The sequence below is a fragment of the Salvelinus sp. IW2-2015 genome, unplaced genomic scaffold (assembly GCF_002910315.2).
Source record: "Salvelinus sp. IW2-2015 unplaced genomic scaffold, ASM291031v2 Un_scaffold757, whole genome shotgun sequence".
NCBI lineage: Eukaryota > Metazoa > Chordata > Actinopteri > Salmoniformes > Salmonidae > Salvelinus > Salvelinus sp. IW2-2015.
Genome location: NW_019942604.1, coordinates 148,072 through 155,190, shown reverse-complemented (window position 1 = coordinate 155,190; position 7,119 = coordinate 148,072). Strand labels below are relative to the sequence as shown.

At 39.1% G+C, this 7,119-nt stretch overlaps 1 protein-coding gene across 1 annotated transcript in view; it reads right to left on the bottom strand.

Annotated features, from left to right (window-relative positions):
• Positions 1-4,648: 4,648 nt before the first annotated feature.
• Positions 4,649-7,119, bottom strand: part of LOC112068820 (C-type natriuretic peptide 4) — a 7,117-nt gene continuing 4,646 nt past the window's right edge. Inside the window, exon 3 of the mRNA XM_024136031.2 lies at positions 4,649-6,284. The gene's annotated coding sequence lies outside the window, so the exon portion shown is untranslated. The remainder of the gene's footprint in view (positions 6,285-7,119) is intronic.

Below are 7,119 nucleotides of genomic sequence, written 5' to 3'. Positions count from 1 at the left end.
ACTCAATTTAACCTTGCGCAATACCCTAGATGCAGTTGGATCCCTAAAAACTAAAAACATTTGTCATAAAAACTAGCTCCCTGTTACAGAAAATACCCGAAGCTCTGAAGAAAGCTTCCAGAATTGGAAGTAAAGAGGGAATTAACTGTTTTGTTGCCAGATGAGGCTGCCCTGACAGCCAGGTGTGCGGTGTAAGGATTCACTCCATGGTGCTGAAAGGAACGCTCCACTGTCCGGACAGGTTTACAAGTATGTAGGCCCGAACAGTTTGTGGGACCCATTTGTCACCGTTATAGTGCAATTAATGTATTGTTTAGTGTTGTGTTGTGTAGTGGCTTTGCTGGCATGCATCTAAAAAAAAAGTTTGCGTTTTCCCCATCAAGATTTACATGCTAAAATGGCCACTGCATGATGTAAACAACACTACCACCCATCTCATTTTTGGGGGTTAAAGACTCCAACCACCCAAGCTATAGACTATTCTCTCTGCTTCCTCATAGCAAGCGGTACCAGTGCATCAAGTTTGGCACCAAAAGGCTCTTGAACAGCTTCTATCCTCAAGCAATATGACCGATAAAGAGCTAACAAAATACCTACACAGACTGAGTTAAACCTTGCATCCTTATTGACCTTATTGACCGTTTATTGTTAGTTTCTATGCACACTCACAGGGCCCTACATACTCGCACACACACATTCTCGCCATCATCTTCTCACTCACACATAATATGCACATACTGTACATTTATACTGACTCGACACACACATACACCAACTCATATACAAGATGCTGCTACTCTGTTATCTTATTTCCTGTTGCCTAGTCACCTTACCTCCATCACTTCTGAATCTCCGCACATAGTAAATATGGTATTGGAACTGACCATGTACAGTAGATGCTTTGCTCTGAAGAGGCACTCAGTGAATCACAGTGAATCCCCTGAGAGGGAGAATGACCATATTCTTAGGGTGAGACACGTGGGCTACTAACAGCTCACTACACAACATACACTTGGTAATAGTTTCTTAGCTACAGTATACATATCTCCCTGGCATTTACATTATTTATGCAGCAGCATACAAAATATATTTTTGGACTCACCGTCGTTGTGCTGTGCTCACTTGAACAGGAAGGTGGCATGGCGGTCCTTGTTGTGGGCAAACTGTGTCATCAAACTTTGTCAAAGTCTGGCATTCTTTGGATGAAGTAATGCTGGATTGACAGCATGGCCAACGTATTCAACCGTTTTCTGGCCTATGGTGTTGTATGTGAATGTTTATCCGTTAAGCTTGGAAATTAGACCCTTTCAGACAGATTTTTTATATCCTTGAAACCCAGACTAGGAACACACACCCTCTCCTCTCCAGGCAAGAAAGCAAAATAGTGATTGCTTTGTGACGCTCGCAGTTAGCCACTGATTCCATCCAAACCACTCATTGTTGAATTAGCGATTTCCGACATGTTGTGTAACATTTATGTCCAATGGCCGATGAGCAACAATACATTATATCTGTAATTTCTCTTCACATGACAAGGATTGAAAAGGATTTGCCAGTAGATTGTCTACATGATTCATCACGATGACTGCTTGCCTAGCTAGCTAACTTGTTAGCTAAGATTTTGAAAGTATGACGTTCACATGATCAGTCCAATTAAAGCTATGGTAGATATAACATGATTTGACGTCATTTTATCTGTGAGCCGTCTTGGACGGGCACTTCTACTGTAAATCTATYTCAGCACCCAAGGTGGCTTGAACTGCCTAGCTCTCCCTGTATACTCTGCGGTGACYTAGTGTCCCCATGAGTGACAGAACACTGAGCCAATCACGGTGCAACTAGAGAAGATTACCAACGTCTACGCGCTGTGCTTTCGCTGGGTGCCCCTCCACCACATAYAGCACTGAGCTAGGCTGAAACACCTGRATTTTGGAGCTGCCTTACTCAAGAAAGAGACCATGTTTGTWTGCAGCTTTAGGGATTTGGAAATTSAACTAAGTTTTGGCTGTCTTTTTGAGTGGATGAATATAGGTTGTACTCTCCTTGATCAACGATCTCATTGATCAACGTCTTAACCAAATATTACCCAATTATCRATGTTAAAATGACATGGTGTGCCTAGTGTGGAGTGCTCAGACATCATCATTAATCTTCACGAAGGTCACGTACGGAGAGGAATATTCGATTTAAGGCAGAGGGGGAACCACCCATGAGGCACAAATCAAATGGCCACTAAAACGTTTGAATGTGTATGTTAATTGGAACTGCAACAGCAAGGGTATCTTCAATCACCTGGGGTTGTGTCCATTAGGGCACACAATGCAATGGAAAATGAAAATGAGCATTTCTCATTGGAAATGTCCAGGTAGTTCCTTCCTATTTCASTTCGTTCTCTTCCATTTGGAGCTTWATGAACACGACCCTGKAATCCGCAWTAGATAAACATAACGGTTTCCTTGTACAGAGGTATTTAAGTCAAGCGTTCAGCATTGTGATATTTAAACACAGGAGGGCAGCAGTGAGCAAAGAAACACCACTCGTGTATACTGCAGTTTCTCTCTATGATGCACATCAGACTCGCTCACCATCCATGTGACTGGAGAGCTTAGACACCTGGAACATGAGACTACAATCTGTACATTATTCTTTGTGAGCAGATAAGACTACAGTAGCCGCAGTATGCTACCCATTAGTTTTTACAGGAGCAAAGGGGAGCTTWGAAATGCTGAGGGTTCCCAACACAAGCCTACCAAATGAATGATAAAAGTACACTAAAATACAAAAATAAGGACTTTTGGAGAGATTTTTTGGTGCAGTGGAGAGGCTTACTGAAATATAAAAAGTGGTTTGCTGAAAACAGGTAGTATAACTGCCACCCTTTATACACTGCAAATCGGCTGAATTAGCAAAACCAGGGGTGTATTCACTAGGAACCAAAACAAAGATAAAAGGAAATAGAATGGAAGCAAACGGAATGAAACAGGGAGGGACCTAACTAAATTAGTTCTTTAGAAATCATTTTTTTCTTGCAAAAAAACATTTTACAACCATGATTGTCAGGTGAGACAAAGAGAAAGGTAAGAGTCATTCAAAGCAATGTTTCATTTTTGAGTTGCGCTTATGACATGCACTTTGGGGTGGCACCCACCTTTCTCCATCAATGAGAGAAGGTCAGAGAAGATGGCGCCATAAACATTGTTAGATTTCATGGRCAATAAAATGTGTAAGATTCTATTTAATTTAATAACGAAGCATTTTCTAGATTCCAAAGTTCCACCTGCAACTATCCATGGGAGTTCAGAAGACACCATTGCCTTCCAAGTCTACAATTAAGGAAGCATTCCAAAGTAAAGGTTGGTTGAGAAATAAACTTAGATGGATTGAACATCCCAAGCCATAACTCTTAAAGGGAGGGWCATCCATTGCATTATAAAGGATGCCTTCTTTTTTTACTGTGTTGAAGATAAAAAGAACGGCATTGAAAAGTTACTTGAAAACATTTAGGAAGCAAACTTAGGGTGTCTTTACTGTCATACAACAATTTGTAAAACAGATATAGAATAGTTGATGTACTGACTGTATTTGCATACAGTGTTAACAGATTACCTAGTTATCTCCGCGGTCAGCAGGATTTCAATCCGCTAGTACTTGATGATACTTTCTTACTTCTTGATTTGGATGGCTCTGGTGTAAAATAAATTCCTTTAGCTAGTTGCCCGGTGGAACTTCGATWAGGGTCGTTTCCATGTCAAAGCACCCATGTGCACCAACATGTGAAGTTCATAGAAGCATGTCAAATTAGGTGTGAAATGAAAGCTAAGAGTCCATATTTATTTTGAAATGTAGGCGTCTATCCATTTTCCAACTTATTTTCCATCCTAAAAATGTGGAATTAGGCTTTKATTTCTTGTCAAACAGATACAAAATGGGTCTTATATAATGTTTAAAAGAAAAAGTCTTGAAAGATATTTTCAAATCATCAAAACACAATAATGTTGAAGTAATGACCCCAGCCAACTAATGTTAACACTTAAATTTAGTTTAGGATAATTTTTTCTGCATTGGTAAATTTAGGAAACATTGCATTCTGTCTTGAAATTCTGTTACCAAAAACCCACCCACTGGGCACACCACGTCATTTCAATGTGGAGAATTTGGTAATATTTGGTTGATACATTGATCAACGAGAATACACCCTATTTTCACCCACTCAAAAAGAGAGCCAGAAGTTTGTTAAATTCCCAATGTGTTATCACTATGCTTTCAACCATCTAAACCACAACCAAATTCCAATGGAAAATCAATGTTGTATTTTTGGCATAGTTGTCACTTAAATGTGTTATCACTGCGCTTWTAACCATTTAAAAACACAACAAAGTTCAAATAGGAATAAATGTCKGGTATTTTGTTTATTTATACAACAACTTAATGTGTTATCACTGTGCTTCATCTAATAGCACAACCAAATTACCTGGATTGCAGTTTAAATTAAAATAAATGGTGCAAGTGATCAATGCCGTTGAAGATTATTATAGCATTTCTGAAAATTCCCGCGACCTGCGACCTTTGCATGCTATCTTGAAAATGCATGCTTTCTATGATTACATTTATTGTTACCGTAACCTCAAAATGTGGCCATGATATGTTACTAATTTCAAGGTTGAATAAAAATGTTTACATTCGTCTGTAAGATAGCCTTAACTGTAGGCTATTTACTGTATTACAAAGGTAATATTGAGTTTGGTTGTATGTGATTGACAACGCAACCAAATATCAACATTTGAAGGAGATGTGTTTTCTGCTTGGATAGTTCCATCTTTACCACCGAGTGTGGCTTTAATTCCAGTTTGTCTACAAATAATCATAATTAATCATTGATATGTTGGATCCACGTCTCCATTTCAACCAATCGTCTAAGTTAATGACTAATGTTAAATCAAATCAAACTTTAAATGCACTTTAATGACAGTTTGATTTGATCTAGTCCTATTCTTTAACTCATATTTTTGGTTGAGATGGAGAGGTGAATCCAACAGATTCATTTTTAACTTGTAAATTCAATTTGAAATCAACCAAAGCTCAAACCCTAGCCCTATTTGTACTGTCTCATTTTTGTTTAATAATGGGCTGAATTGAAACAATAGCTGTTGATGGCTTCCCAAATGCTATATAGACCTAAATATCATCATTGATGATATATGATTGAAAAAGTATGGTCAAATGTAATTTTCTCTGTTAAACCTACCCTTTAGAATTTTTGATTTTTGAATTTTGTCTTTGGTTGCAACAGTGAAACTGTTAAGTGGATATTTCTCAACAATCATTCTCACGATAGCACATTGGTAATAGACAGTGACAAATATCAAAGCTAAGCCAGGGCGGCGCTTGGTTAAAACTCTCGATGGGAGCTCGAAAGGGTCGCAGTAGATAGATTAAAACTTTCCAGCCTAAWTTTTTTTATTGTAGTGCATATTACGTTTAAGATCTTACGTTGTTTCAGAGGAACAAAATTCAACGTATTTTATACAAGGTTTGTCGATGTTGAAAATCGGTTACCGTGATGACATAAACCGGTGGTTGAAATTTCACAGAACAACAGTTTTCAATTATTACTTTTTTCAAATCCAATGTATTTTCTACATAGACTCCACATCACAATGTGTTGACAAATTAGTTTGRGACAATGTTGATTTAACCAGTTGGTGCCCAGCAGGGCCACTCAATGGAGAGAATTGTTGGCCTACTATCACTGAATAAAGCCTCAGTCWCACCCCCATCCCATAGTTTATTTTTACCAGAAACTATATGTTTTCTCCATATACAAAAACTCGTAAGTGTCTGGTTTCTTTTTTTCTTTTATCATTTTGAAAACATTCACTATTGAAGACAAAAAAAGGTTACAAACAGAATTTACCTGCAGTTTGCATCCATTTCAAAATGTTACATAAATAAAACGAATATTTATAAATATCTATTTTTTATAAACATATAAATAGTTTTTAAAACATAAATACATTTATGCAGGAATGAAAGTACAGGAATTTACAGCAGCAGCAACAATATACAGCTTTTCGGTTTCTAGGTTTTACACCACTGTCCGTCATCTGGTAGTGTGTGTTGATCTTTCTTTATGTTATACATGTGGGTTGGCTTTATCATTGTTGTCTCAGTCCTCGAAAATGCTGGTCGTGGTGGCTTTTTATACCGAAAATCCGTCACTTTTTAGGTATTTACCTCAGGCGAGGACCAACTGAATCCATGTTGTCGAACCCATCGTCTGAATGCTGTGCGGAGAGGGGAGAAGAAAAAAAAACATGGTTAGATGTCTTTGTCAAGTGAAAACTCTGGACGGATGGTTCTGTTAAAAGAAAACTGGATGTAGATATGGAAATGTTACCACAAAATAAAGGGGATCACGTGTCACCCTCACTAAAACAAGCTTTCTAACCGAAGTCTCCCTGCACCACTCCGGTCTACTCACTCCAAACAAGCACATGAAGTKCGGCCTTTGCCTCTCACACAATACTGAATTGACCGCCTAATACTCCTCTCCTCCTGTCCTCCTCACCCACTTCTCACTTTAAAGTTGGTAAAGGGAGGAAGAGAGGTGTCTGCCCAAGAAACACACACACTTAGTCACATATGAACGGTATATGAGTCAGGACGAAGGAAGGTGCCACAACAGCCCCTCCCCATCAGGATTTCACTGTTAGCAAAAATGGTTTCCTGGAACATTCCACTTAGGCTGTGTGTGTGTGTGTGTGTATACTGAATTGACCGCCTAATACTCCTCTCCTCCTGTCCTCCTCACCCACTTCTCACTTTAAAGTTGGTAAAGGGAGGAAGAGAGGTGTCTGCCCAAGAAACACACACACTTAGTCACATATGAACGGTATATGAGTCAGGACGAAGGAAGGTGCCACAACAGCCCCTCCCCATCAGGATTTCACTGTTAGCAAAAATGGTTTCCTGGAACATTAGGGTGCTGTGTGTGTGTGTGTGTGTGTGTGTGTGTGTGTGTGTGTGTGTGTGTGTGTGTGTGTGTGTGTGTGTGTGTGTGTGTGTGTGTGTGTGTGTGTGTGTGTGTGTGTGTGTGTGTGTGTGTGTGTGTGTGTGTGT